This window comes from Bombina bombina, chromosome 3 (assembly GCF_027579735.1).
Source record: "Bombina bombina isolate aBomBom1 chromosome 3, aBomBom1.pri, whole genome shotgun sequence".
In the NCBI taxonomy this organism is placed as follows: domain Eukaryota; kingdom Metazoa; phylum Chordata; class Amphibia; order Anura; family Bombinatoridae; genus Bombina; species Bombina bombina.
Window position 1 is genome coordinate 374,235,673 of NC_069501.1, and position 15,536 is coordinate 374,251,208.

Below are 15,536 nucleotides of genomic sequence, written 5' to 3' on the forward strand. Positions count from 1 at the left end.
CTCTAGGAGAAGGCAAAACACCCAACATGATAGCTTTTTATTCTTCCCACTTTCCCATGATCCCTCAATCATACATATGGCCAAGAGAATTTTAAAAAAGTAGAATGGATAAAGTGAAGTACAAACTGTTCTGAAGAAACAAGGGCAGGTCTTGTGGGCTCACCATCATGAAAAAAAATATTTTATCAGGTAAGCATACATTTAGTTTTCCTACATAAAATGGCAAGAATCCACAAGACCACCATGAAATAGGGTGGGATAACAATTAAAGGGATACTAAACCCAATTTTTTTCTTTTATGATTCAGATAGAGCATGCAATTTTTAGCAACTTTTTAATTTACTCATATTATCAATTTTTCTTTGTTCTTTTGCTATCTTTATTTAAAAAAGCAGGAATGTAAAGCTTAGGAGCCAGTCAATTTTAGGTTCAGCACCCTGGATAGTGCTTGCTTATTGGTGATTACATTTAGCCACCAAAAAGCAAACATAACCCAGTTTCTGAAACTGAGCCAAAAATGGGCTGACTCCTAAGCTTTACATTCCTGCTTTTTAAAAAAGATAGCAAGAGAACAAATAAAAATTCATAATAGGAGTAAATTAGAAAGTTGGTTAAAATTGCATGCTCTATCTGAATCATGAAAGAAAAAAAATGTGGGTTTAGTATCCTTTTAAGACACTAAACAGGCACAGCGGCCTCAGAAGAGGCAAACGTCAAAATGGTAAAATTTGGTAAAAGTATGCAAAGAGGACAAAGTAGCTGCCTTACAAATTTGTTCAATGGAAGGTGGTAACTGCTCTAGAAGTTGTTATTCTCTCTGGGGGAGACTTCGTCACTACCAAAAATGTTTTGCAAATCAAAGCTTTAAGCCAAGCTGCTCAGCTAATTATTGTAGATTTTTATCCCCTGCGGGGGCTTCAAAGATCCACATCCAAGTTGTGAGTTGTCTATCTTTAGCATTCTTTGAAGCTGAACAGAGATACAAACACAATTTCCTGATTAATGTAATACCACTTTAGGAAGAAAAGAATAGTTGGTTCTCAAAACCTCCTTTCCCTGATGTAAAATTAGATAAGGGGAATCACGGGAGAGGGCAGAAAGTTCAGACACTCTTCTGGCTGAAGAAATGGTCAAGAGAAAAAGAACTTTCCAAGATAACAGTTGAATGTCAAGACCATTGGGCCGATTTATCAAGGGCCGAATGGCCCCTGATGCCCCTGTTTCCGCGCGAGTCTTCGGGCTCACCAGAAACAGCAGTTATGAAGCAACGGTCTTATAGTCCAGTCTGTGTGATTTGCACCATTAGGTGCGCTGATACCCTTATACCTTGGAGTACTGATATAGGGTCCTGAATATCTCTATGGTCTGCACTAGGAGTCGCCCTTCTTTTGTTTTTCTCTATACAGTATTTTGCTCCTTAACTGGTCCACTGCCTCTAAGGCTGCGGACATCAATCCGCCGATCCTATTCAATCAGGTTAATTGACACCCCCTGCTAGCGGCCAATCTAGTGACCGCAAATCTGCAGGGGGCGGCATTGCACAAGCAGTTCACTAGAACTGCTTGCGCAATGTTAAATGCCGACAGAGTATGCTGTCGGCATTCAGCGATGTCTGGCGGGCATGTTACGTTACAGCGTATCATGTCCGTCAGACTTTGATAAATCTGCCCCATGCATAAGTTTAAAAGGCTGAGCATGAAGAACTCTTAAAATCATGTTAAGGTTCTAGGGTAGAGAAGATGGTCTGATAACTGGTCTTATCCTGAAAAAAACCTGGATATAGGCTTGAATATCAGGGAGTCTAGAAATCTTTTTTGTGATACAAGAACGACAAGGACAAAATTGGGCATTTAAATGAACAGTAAAGTCAATATTAAAGAAATTGAATTGATATGGAGTATGATATTTTAAAAAAAACCTTTCCGATTTACTTCTTTTACCAATTTTTCTTAGTTCTTATGGTATCCTTTGTTAAAGAGTAGTCAGGTGAGTTCAGGAGTGTGCACATTTCTTTAGCCATCTGGCAGCAGTGTTTGCAACAATGTTTATTAGAGTGTTATACAATGTTTCAAATACTGCTGCCATAGACTGCTAAAGACACGTGCGCCCTTTTCTAAAATCCTATCAACCTACCTAGGTTTACTCTATAACAAAGGTTGCCAAGTGAACAAAGCAAATTTTATTATAAAAGTAAATTTAAAAAGTTGCCTAATATTGCATGCTCTATCTAAATCATGAATGTTTAGTTTTGACTTTACTGTTCCTTTAAGAGAACTGGGTGATAAACACTTTTTTTCTAGACCATCCTGTAAAAACTGTAATATATAGGAATTTTAAAAGCGTTCCAACAATATTGCTTAGCCTCACACTAGGTAAGGAAAGCTTTCCACACTTGTGATAAATGCACCTGGTAACAGGCATTCTGACTTGAATCAAAATGTTTACAACTTGATTAGAGAAATCCCTTTGAGACAAAATTAGGCGTTCAATTTAGAGATTTGAGGTCTTGATGAAGAAGGCACCTTTAGAGAGAGGAAGACGCCAAGGCTGGCTGGAGGACATTTCTATAAGATCCACATACCAGTCCTGCAAGGCCATGTTGGAGCAATCAGAAATATAGGGGCCGTGTCTTGTTTTATCTTAGCTATTACTCTGCATATTAAGGCAAAAGGAGGGAAGCTGTAAATCAGATTGAATGACCATGGAATCACTAGATTATCTATGTGAGTCGCCTGTGGATGCCGAGACCTTGCACAATAGGGGAGTAGCTTGTGATTCAAGAATGAGGTCATGAGGTCTATGTCTGAGCTGCCCCAACAATTTACAATATGGCTGAATACCTCCTCAGGGACCACACCCAACAAGTGGGTTGTTGGAATCATGCAATGATGCCCAAGTCAGAATGCAAGCTACCACTTTTAATGCTAAGGCACTACAAGTACCACCTGGATGATTGTTGCAAGCCAAATCAGTGTCTGATTGTAACCTCAGAAATGACTCCTGTCCTATTAAGGGTCATCTCTGGAGATCCCTAAAGATTGTGCAGAGTTCTAAGATGTTGATAGGTAACCACCTCCTAAGGTGACCAAACTACCTGCACCCCAATACAATAGGCAGGTGTCCGTAGTTATCACTATCCAAGCTGGATGGAGAAAGGAGGCTCCCTGAAGAAGAGATTGGTGAGTTTGCCACCAAGTTAGGATGTGTCTTGTCTTGAAGTTTAAAAAGATCTTCTGAGTCAGATCCTTGTAATATACATTCTACTGTTGCAACATTGTCAGGAGAAGAGGACGTAAATGGAATCTGGCAAAGGGTACAGCATCTGAAGCCACTACCATGAGACCTACTTCTTTCATAGATTGAAGGACTGTTGAAATAGAAGTTAGTTCTGCAGCTTGAGTCTGTGTTGATTTTTGAGATACAGTCTCATTGATTTTATTTTGAAACAAAGGCATGAAACTCTGGTTAGAGTAATTACAGAGCTCTTTGGTAGAGAGATTTTCTAAACGTGAATACCAAGGAGCTACTGCTACTCCAATCCCCTGAGCTATCAATACCGACAAAAAACTTTGAGAACCTTTGGGAAGAAACTTTGTGTAATTGCCAGACCAAAGGGAAGTGCCACAAATTGATAATGCCTGTTTAGAAAGGCAAATCTGAGTAATTTTGTATGGCCCCTGTGAATAGGGATTAGCAAGTAGGCATTTTAGTAAATGATGGACATAAATTGACACTCCTACACTAAGGGGGGTAGTTATCATCGTGTCAACTTTCCTGCCTTCGCCGGCCCAATACGCCCGCCTAAGCTCGCCTACCTTCGCCGCCGCGGACCTGAAAAAATACGCCTAAGTTATCAAATAAAGCTGTCAAAAAGCCGCGGGGCGATGAGCAGCGGACTGTGAGAGTTATCACTCATCCGATCTCGCTGCTCTTCGGCTTTTTCCCAGCTTTATTGCTAGCCTGTCACTAAGCACTCACACTAAACTGCACTGTTCTACCCCCTATACCGGCGAACCCGGAGCCCCCCGCAACTAAATAAAGTTACTAACCCCTAAACCGCCGCTCCTAGACACCCCCGCAACTCTTATAAATGTATTAACCCCTAAACCGCCGCTCCTAGACCCTGCCGCAACTCTGATAAATGTATTAACCCCTAAACCGCCGCTCCCTGAACCCGCCGCTCCCTGAACCCGCCGCAACCTATCTTAAATTTATTAACCCCTATCCTGCCCCCCTACACCGTCGCCACCTATAATAAATTTATTAACCCCTATCCTGCCCCCCACTACACCGCACCGCCACTGTAATAAATTTATTAACCCCTAAACCTAAGTCTAACACTAACCCTAACACCCCCTAACTTAAATATTAATTAAATAAATCTAAATAATATTTCTATTATGAACTAAATTAATCCTATTTAAAACTAAATACTTACCTATAAAATAAACCCTAATATACTTACAATATAAATAATAATTATATTGTAGCTATCTTAGGATTTATTTTTATTTTATAGGTAACTTTCAATTTATTTTAACTAGGTACAATAGCTATTAAATAGTTATTAACTATTTAATAGCTTACCTAGCTAAAATAAAGAGAAATTTACCTGTAAAATAAAAACTAACCTAAGTTACAATTAAACCTAACACTACACTATACTTTAATAAATTATTCCTATTTAAAACTAAATACTTACCTGTAAAATAAACCCTAAGATAGCTACAATATAATTCATAATTACATTGTAGCTATTTTAGGATTTATATTTATTTTACAGGTAACTTTGTATTTATTTTAGCTAGTTAGAATAGTTATTAAATAGTTATTAACTATTTAATAACTACCTAGCTAAAAGAAATACAAAATTACCTGTAAAATAAATCCTAACCTAAGTTACAATTAAACCTAACACTACACTATCATTAAATTAATTAAATAAATTAAATACAAATAACTACAATTAAATACAATTACATAAACTAACTAAAGTACAAAAATTAAAAAAAGCTAAGTTACAAAAAATAAAAAACATAAGTTACAAATATTTAAAAAATATTACAACAATTTTAAGCTAATTACACCTAATCTAAGCTCCCTAATAAAATAACAAAGCCCCCCAAAATAAAAAAATGCCCTACCCTATTCTACATTAAAAAAGTTCAAAGCTCTTTTACCTTACCAGCCCTTAAAAGGGCCTTTTGTGGGGCATGCCCCAAAGAAAACTGCTCTTTTGCCTGTAAAAGAAAAATACAACCCCCCCCAACATTAAAACCCACCACCCACATACCCCTAATCTAACCCAAACCCCCCTTAAAATAACCTAACACTAATCCCCTGAAGATCATCCTACCTTGAGTCGTCTTCACTCAGCCGAGCCACCGATGGAACTGAAGAGGAAATCCAGAGCGCCAGAAGTGATCCTCCAAGGGGCGTTGAAGAAATCTTCCATCCGATGAAGTGATCCTCCAAGCGGTGCTGAAGAAGTCTTCCATCCGGCCGATGTCATCTTCCAAGCGGCGCTGAAGATCATCTTCCATCTGGGCGATGTCATCTTCCAAGCGCGGGTCTTCAATCTTCTTGCTTCAGGATCGATCTTCATCCCGCCGACGTGGAACATCCGTCTTCCCCGACGGACTAACGATGAATGAAGGCTCCTTTAAAGGACGTCATCCAAGATGGCGTCCCTTCAATTCCGATTGGCTGATAGGATTCTATCAGCCAATCGGAATTAAGGTAGGAAAAATCTGATTGGCTGATTGAATCAGCCAATCAGATTGAGATCGCATTCTATTGGCTGATCGGAGCCTTCATTCGTCGTTAGTCCGTCGGGGAAGAAGGATGTTCCGCGTCGGCGGGATGAAGATCGATCCTGAAGCAAGAAGATTGAAGACCCCACTTGGAAGATGACATCGCCCGGATGGAAGATGATCTTCAGCGCCGCTTGGAAGATGACATCGGCCGGATGGAAGACTTCTTCAGCGCCGCTTGGAGGATCACTTCATCGGATGGAAGATTTCTTCAGCGCCCCTTGGAGGATCACTTCTGGCGCTCCGGATTTCCTCTTCAGTTCCATCGGTGGCTCGGCTGAGTGAAGACGACTCAAGGTAGGATTATCTTCAGGGGATTAGTGTTAGGTTATTTTAAGGGGGGTTTGGGTTAGATTAGGGGTATGTGGGTGGTGGGTTTTAATGTTGGGGGGGGGTTGTATTTTTCTTTTACAGGCAAAAGAGCAGTTTTCTTTGGGGCATGCCCCACAAAAGGCCCTTTTAAGGGCTGGTAAGGTAAAAGAGCTTTGAACTTTTTTAATGTAGAATAGGGTAGGGCATTTTTTTATTTTGGGGGGCTTTGTTATTTTATTAGGGGGCTTAGATTAGGTGTAATTAGCTTAAAATTGTTGTAATATTTTTTAAATGTTTGTAACTTATGTTTTTTATTTTTTGTAACTTAGCTTTTTTTATTTTTTGTACTTTAGTTAGTTTATGTAATTGTATTTAATTGTAGTTATTTGTATTTAATTTATTTAATTAATTTAATGATAGTGTAGTGTTAGGTTTAATTGTAACTTAGGTTAGGATTTATTTTACAGGTAATTTTGTATTTCTTTTAGCTAGGTAGTTATTAAATAGTTAATAACTATTTAATAACTATTCTAACTAGCTAAAATAAATACAAAGTTACCTGTAAGATAAATATAAATCCTAAAATAGCTACAATGTAATTATGAATTATATTGTAGCTATCTTAGGGTTTATTTTACAGGTAAGTATTTAGTTTTAAATAGGAATAATTTATTAAAGTATAGTGTAGTGTTAGGTTTAATTGTAACTTAGGTTAATTTTTATTTTACAGGTAAATTTCTCTTTATTTTAGCTAGGTAAGCTATTAAATAGTTAATAACTATTTAATAGCTATTATACCTAGTTAAAATAAATTGAAAGTTACCTATAAAATAAAAATAAATCCTAAGATAGCTACAATATAATTATTATTTATATTGTAGGTATATTAGGGTTTATTTTATAGGTAAGTATTTAGTTTTAAATAGGATTAATTTAGTTCATAATAGAAATATTATTTAGATTTATTTAATTAATATTTAAGTTAGGGGGTGTTAGGGTTAGTGTGAGACTTAGGTTTAGGAGTTAATAAATTTATTACAGTGGTGGCGGTGTAGTGGGGGGCAGGATAGGGGTTAATAAATTTATTATAGGTGGCGACGGTGTAGGGGGGGCAGGATAGGGGTTACTAGGTATAATGCAGGTGGCGGTGGGCTCCGGGAGCGGCGGTTTAGGGGTTAATACATATATTATAGTTGCGGTGGGCTCCGGGAGCAGCGGTTTAGGGGTTAATATGTATAGAGTAGCTTGCGGTGGGCTCCGGGAGCGGCGGTTTAGGGGGTAATACATTTATTTAGTTGCGGTGGTGTAGGGGGGACAGATTAGTGGTGTTTAGACTCGGGGTACATGTTAGGGTGTTAGGTGCAGACAATTCCCATAGGAATCAATGGGATGTCTGGCAGCAGCGAACTTGTACTTTCGCTATGGTCAGACTCCCATTGATTCCTATGGGATCCGCCGCCTCCAGGGTGGCGGATTGAAAACCATGTACGCTGGGCCGTAAAAGTGCCGAGCGTACCTGCTAGTTTTTTGATAACTAGCAAAAGTAGTCAGATTGTGCCGCACTTGAGTGCGGAACATCTGGAGTGACGTAAGAATCGATCTGTGTCGGACTGAGTCCGGCGGATCGAAGTTTACGTCACAAAATTCTACTTTTGCCGGTCTGTAGCCTTTGATAACTAAGGCGAATCAGCCTCGCCACAAATACACTGCGGAATTCCAGCGTATTTGAGGTTGACGGCTTGATAACTACCCCCCTAAAGGTCGTATAGTGTGAATTGTCTCCATTTTGTATGTCAGAACTTTCAGAAATTTGTTTAGAGTTTTTAGACCCAAAATGGACCTGAAAGTCCCTTCTTTCTTTGAAACAATGAAAAGGTTGGAATAAAACCTTTAATTTTGTTGCTCTAATGGGACCAGAGTAATCACTCTGCCAACACATGCCAAGAAAGGACTTTCCTTAAAAGGATCCTTGGGAATATGAGACAAGAGGAATCTCCCTCAAGGAGGATGAGAACAAAAGTCTGTATGGCACCCCTGGGAATTTATGTTCAGTACCCAAGGATTTTCCCAAGCCTTTTGAAAAAGGCTCAATATTTCTCCCACCAGAACTACATCTAGGTTGGGTGCAATACATAGACTTAGAGGTGTCTGACTTTTAAGACACTTAGAAGGAGGATCCTTGCATCTTGGAATGACAAAAGGTAAGAAAATGTCCAGCGGACTTAACACTGTCCTTAGATTTTTTTATCCTGCAACATGAAAGCTCCATTAACTGTTGCATTAATAGTATCCAGTCCAAACAAAATATTTCCCTGGAAAGGAATGGAAAGAAGTCTGCTTTTTGATACCGTATCATGACTTGAGCATCACTAATTAAGCTGTTTACAGTCTTGAGCAACTTTGAATGACCCTGAATTCCTTCAAGGGAAGCCTCTTTGTAAATAAGGTCAGAAATGTTGTCACACCAGACTAAAGTAACTGCAGAAACACATGCTACTCTGATAGCTGGTCAAAACATATAGACTGCAAGCTAGAAGGTTAATCTGTGAAGGATTTTAAGATTTCTGTTGATTGGATCCTTGAAAGAGGTACTTTCCTCTAAATGAATGATAGTCCTCCTAGCCAGTGTGGAGATAGCACCATCCACCTTTAGAATAATTTTCCCATGCCTCCAATTGTTCAGTTTGAAAAGGAAACATATTCTTGAGTTTGACAGAGTGAACAAAAGGAACACCTGGTGTGTTCCATTCCTTTGTGATTATGCCAGAAACCCAATCAGGTACAGGGAAGGTGAATGGCTTTTTAGGAGCTGCCATGAAGAATTTATTAATCTTACAAAATTGTTTGTCCATGGTTGGAGGATCCACAACCTCCAAGGCTATTAAAACTTCTTGCAATTATGTGTTCCAACCTGAAATCTGGATTGTGCAGAATACCTAAACGTGTTGTTTCTTAGGGATATTCCTGATGAGCCTAGGGCCTGCAAATGGTTCTCTTATGCCCTTTGCAAGCATTTGCACTTAAATGGTGGAGGTATGACAGTTATCAGGTATGAAATTGCAGAGTGAATATATATTGTTTTAAATTAGGGGGCAGGTCAGTAGAGCTGCCCTGGGAATAACTCTGAGCACTATGCTGTCTAGCATTTAGACATAGACACATTACATATCAAGCATTGTTGTGAAGGGGTAAATTATCAGTAGATCACCCTTCCAAGGGGTCAGCATAATGTCTGGAGACATCAACTGCACCATTTTGATCCATAATATACAGAATATAGCAAGGAAAGACAAATGTCCACAAGTAAATAGCAGCACAGAAATATAGTATAATTTGCAAAATGTAAAACTGAAGTCCCTAAAAGGGAATCAGAAAAATTGGACACTGTCTCTTTAAAAAGGAAAATATGTGCTTTAAAATGTAAATGTGTGAGGGTTACATGTGTGATTGGAATAGCCAATAGAATGTGAGCTCAATCCTATTGGTTGATTGGATCAGCCAATAGGATGAAAGCTCAATCCTATTGGCTGATTGCAACAGCCAACAGGATTTTTTCAACCTTAATTCTGATTGGCTGATAGAATTCTATCAGCCAATCGGAATCTAAGGGACGCCATCTTGGATGACATCATTTAAAGGAACCTTCATTCGTCGGTAGTCGTCGGAAGGAAGAGGATGCTCTGCGTCGAATGTCTTGAAGATGGAGCTGCTCCGCTCCGGATGGATGAAGATAGAAGATGCCGTCTGGGTGAAGACTTCTGCAGGTTTGGATGAAGACTTCGGCCGCTTGGATGAAGACCCCGCAAAAAGCCCTTTTAAGGGCTATTTGTAGTTTACGGAAGGTATGTTTTTTTTTTATTTTGGGGGCTTTTTTATTTTCATAGGGCCCTTAGATTAGGTGCAATTAGTTTAAAGCTTTGATAATTTATTTTTTTATTTTTTGTAACTTAGTGTTTATTTTTGTGTGTAACTTAGTGTATGTTATTTTTTGTAACTTAGTTAGTTTTTTGTAACTTTGTAATTTTTTAGTGTAGAATTAAATTATTTGAGTAGGGTTAGGTGTTTAAATGTATATAAAATAGTTATTTTAATTTGTAGTTAGGTTAGATTAATTATTAATTTAATATAGTTTAATGTAATTTTATTATAACATTTAGGGTAGATTAATTATTAATTTAATATAGTTTAATGTAATTTTATTATAACAGTTAGGGTAGGTTAATTAATAGTTTAATATAGTTTAATGTAATTTTATTATAATAGTTAGGTTAGATTAATTAGTAATTTAATATAGTTTAATGTAATTTTAATATAATAGTTAGGGTAGGTTAATTAATAGTTTAATATAGTTTAATTTAATTTTAAAGGAAAGTTTAAATTTGTTATAAGATAGGAATGAGTTAATATTTAATATAAAGTTAATGGGTTGTTAGGTTTAGGGATTAATAGGTTAATTTAGTTTATGGCGATGTGGGTGGATGGCGGTTTAGGGGTTAATACATTTATTTAGTTGCAGTGGGCTCTGGAAGCAGCAGGATAGGGGTTAATAACTTTATGTAGGTGGCAGCGGTGTAGGGGGCAGCAGATTAGGGGTTAATAAGTATAATGTAGGGGCGGGGGCTCTGGGAGCAGAGGAATAGGGGTTAATAAGTTTATTAGAGTGGCGGTGGGCTCCGGGAGTGGCGGTTTAGGGGTTAATAAGTTTATTTAGTCTGGGAGCGGCGGGATAGGGGTTAAACTAGTATAGTGGCGGTGTTTAGTGACAGTATACAAATAAAGCTGGGAAAAAGACGAAGAGCAGCGAGATCGATGACTGTTAGTTAACAACAGTCCGCTGTTCATCGCCTCGTACTTGGTGCGCGGCTTTTTGACAGCTTTTTTGTTAAATAAGGAGAGCGTATTCAGGTCCGCGGCTGCGATGTTAGGCAATCTTAGGCAAGCGTATTGGTGCCGTCGAATGCAAGTAAGTTGACGGCTTGATAAATAGGCCCCAATGAATTTGAGTAAATTTACATTTATTTCAGGAGTTAAATTGGTATTATGCGAAAGATCTGGCCTGGGACATTCCGCTTTCAGGGTAGATCTGGTTTTCTTAGATAATGGTTTCCTGATATAATAATCTAAAATCTTTGCAACCCATTTAGATGGTCTCCATTGGGAGGATCTAGGGTGTTGGAGTTTATCAGGATCTGTAAATAAATCTCCTTTGTTATCAAAAAGTTTAGTTTTAGGAGAGCTAGAAATTTTCCTCTTTCTCTTTTTGGAAATTTCCTCAGATGAAGAGGAATCAGAAAGAATAGTGGAAAAATTATCATCATCATTATCCTCATTATTAAACTCCTCATTAGAAAATTCATATGAGTCATCCGACTCAGTTGTAGAAACTAAGTCTACATGTTTTCTTCGATCAACAATATTTTGAAATGGAAAAACATTTTCAGAATCAGAGTCTGAATTCAAGTTATCATCTTGTTTTTGTAGCGCAGAATCTCTTTTGTCTGAACAAGATTAGCGATAGTTACATTGGAACACTGATATCTATCAGGAATCCCTGAATATCCCTTGACATGTATATATATATTTTTTTTAGAAAACAACCCAAAGTATTGATCTAGGCCCATTTTGGTATACTTCATACCACCATTTCACCGCCAAATGTGATCAACTAAAAAAATGTTTTCACTTTTTCACAAATGTTTTCACAAACTTTAAGTTTCTCACTGAAATTATTTGTAGGGTTATTTACAAAGAGCTTGTAGGGTTAATTTTAGCTTTAGTGTAAGGTAGTAGACAACCCAAAGTATTGATCTAGGCCCATTTTGGTATATTTCATGCCACCATTTCACCGCCAAATGCAATCAAATTAAAAAAAAAAAAAAGTTACATTTTTCAGAATTTTAGATTTCTCACTGAAATTATTTACAAACAACTTGTGCAATTATGGCACGAATGGTTGTAAAAGCTTCTCTGGGATCCCCTTTGTTCAGAAATAGCAGACATATATGACTTTGGTGTTGCTTTTTGGTAATTAGAAGGCCGCTAAATGCTGCTGTGCATCACACATGTATTATGCCCAGCAGTGAAGGGGTTAATTAGGGAGCTTGTAGGGAGCTGTCTGCCAGTACCCAGTTTGAAATAAAATATGCATATATATATATTTTTTATATTATATTAACAAATTACTCTATATTTTCTGTAGTGTAGCTGCCCCCACCTCAACTTCCAACCCCCCACCCTCTCCCAGATCCCTTAACTGAAAATGCCCACCCTCCAAAGTCCTCTCTCCCACCTTGTTAGTAACCTTTATTGTGCCATAGTATAGGGTTCCCACCCGCGCCTGCCCCCGTGCACGCCCCCGCAAGCGATCCCGCCCCCCCCTCCTCCACCGATGGCCGCCCACGTGCCTCCATGCATCAGCTCCCACCCACCAAAGATCATGGCCATCGATGGCCGATGCAGAGAGGGCCACAGAGTGGCTCTCTCTGCATCGGACTGCTAGAAAATGTTATTGCAGGATGCCTCAATATCGAGCCATCACTGCAATAACATGAAAGCGGCTGGAAGTGATAAGGATCGCTTCCACCGCTTTCAAACACCAACGACGTACAGGGTACGTCCTTGGTCGTTAAGGACCTTTTTTTGTAGGACGTACGTCGTTGGTCCTTAAGGGGTTAAAATAATCATTAGAATACTAGAAGTAAAATAATATCAAAGAAAAAATATGAAAAATATTTTATTAACAATAAAATAATGATAAGAGCAATAAAACCAATACTTATCTGCAGAGCAGCAAAAGAAAAGAGGATGTTTAACTGTTTATTTGGACTATTTATACCTATTAACCGTCTTACTGGATATTCAAATACTGACCTATGTTGTCCTATTCTCATTGGATGTTATATTTCTGTTTTTTCTTTAATTTATGGCAGTTTATATGTTATACTTTTAAAAGCTGTTGAGCAGTAAAGAAAATTTATAAGCAAAATATGAAGTCTCTGTCCTTGTAATAAAATCATAGAGTTCATCTCTATCAACAAAGACACAACATCTAACCTTATTCATGTATGGGGAGCGTTAAAAGCATACACACGGGGCCTCTTGATAGCAGAATTTAGTAAATTGCACAAACTAAATGAAGCTAAACTGACAAAATTAAAAGCAGAAGTTTTTGCGAACCCAGTCACTACACAATCCAAAATGGGCAATAATAAAACAACTAAACTAAAAATGATGAAATAGACCAGCTTTTAAATAAAGACGCGGTTAGATCAATTAGATGAAACCAACACACAGTACTACAGGTTTGCATGCACTCGCAATAAATATGCTGTCGGAAGCAATATCGTTCACCGACTGCTTACAACGGCCCGTTATAACTAAATTTCGTCAACTGGACATTTTCGTGTCAAATACAAAGTATCAGAAGCCACTAATCTATAAATAATACCAGGTGTCCAATGACCGCGCAAACTGTTTATACACTGTCAGAGGCTGCCGATACATTAATAAACATTACACCCAGGTCAACAAGATGTAAAATAGGAAAAAGGAGCTTTTTGAGACCTATTTCCCATTGAAATATAACCCGCCTCCCAAAAATAAACCCGACACGTCAAAACCCCACTATCCGCCATGCCCCCCACATCGCACCTTATAATAAAAGTTATTGATCTATAAACCGCTATCCCCCCACATTGCAATTTATAATAAATGTATTAACCACTAAACTGCCAACCCCCCACATTGCAACTAACAATCACCTAGATTACGAGTTTTGCGCTAAACAGGGTGCGAAAATAACGCCAATAAATTGCGTTATTACACTCTCCATAGCGCTGCCATTACGAGTTACTGAAATGCCTCCTTGTGCTGTGTGTTATGGTGCGTTAAGCTCCATATCGCACAAAGGACAAGGGCTGACTTGACATGCTCGTGAATGCTTTCCCCCCTAGACATCAATGGGGAGAGAGTGTTAGAAAAAAAAATAACACCTGCAATCGCGGAATGGAGATAGCCGTAACGCAACCCCATTGATGTCTATGGGGAAAAGAAAGTTACGTTTAAACCTAACACCCTAAACTAAACCCCTAGTCTAAACACCCCTAATTTGCCACCCCGACATGGCCGACACTAAAAATAATTATTAACCCCTATTCCGCTGCTCCCCGACATTGCCGACACTAATAAAAGTTATTAACCCCTATTCCGCTGCTCCCCGACATCGCTGACAATAATAAAAGGGATTAACCCCTAATCTGCTGCTCCCCGACATCGCTGACACTAAATATAATTATTAACCCCTATTCCGCGGCTCCCCGACACTAATAAAAGTTATTAACCCCTAACCCGCCGTCCCCAACATCGCCAACACCTAAATAAATCTATTAACCCCTAAACCACCGCCCCCACATCGCAAAACACTATAGTAAAGTATTAACCCCTAAACCTCCAGCTCCCCACATTGCAACTAATAAACTAAACTTATTAACCCCTAAACCTCCTGCCCCCACATTGTAACTACTAAACTAAATCTATTAACCCCTAAACCTCCAGCCCCCACACATTGTAACTACTAAACTAAACCTATTAACCCCTAAACCGCCGGCCCCCCAAATTGCAAAACACTAAATTAAACTATTAACCCCTAAACCTAACACCCCCTAACTTTAAATTAAAATTACAATATAACTATTTTAAAATAAATAAAAACTTACCTGTGAAATAAAAAAATAATTTGCGTTATGGAACTCTCCATAGCGCTGCCATTACGAGTTACTGAAAAGCCTCCTTGTGCTGTGCGTTATGGTGCGTTAAGCTCTATACTGCACAAAAGCCAAGGGCTAACTTGACGTGCTCGTGCACGCTTTTTCCCATAGACATTGCAACTAATAAACTAAACCTATTAACCCCTAAACCTCCAGCCCCCCACATTGTAACTACTAAACTAAATCTATTAATCCCTAAACCTCCAGCCCCCCACATTGTAACTACTAAACTTAACCTATTAACCCCTAAACCGCCACCCCCACATTGCAAAACACTAAATTAAACTATTAACCCCTAAACCTAACACCCCCCTAACTTTAAATTAAAATTACAATATAATTATCTTAAAATAAATAATAACTTACCTGTAAAATAAAATAAAAAATAAGTTTAAACTATAAATTAACCTAACATAACTATTCTAATAAAATAAAAAAACTACCAATTAAAAAAAATCTAAATTACAAATTTAAAAAAACCTAACACTACGAAAAAAATTAAAAAAATCTAAACTTACAAGAAATAATAAACATTAAATTACGAAAAATAAAAAACTCTAAGATTACAAAAAATAATAAACAAAATGATCAAAAACAAAAATAGTTACACTTAATCTAATAAACCTATAAAAATAAAAAAGCCCCC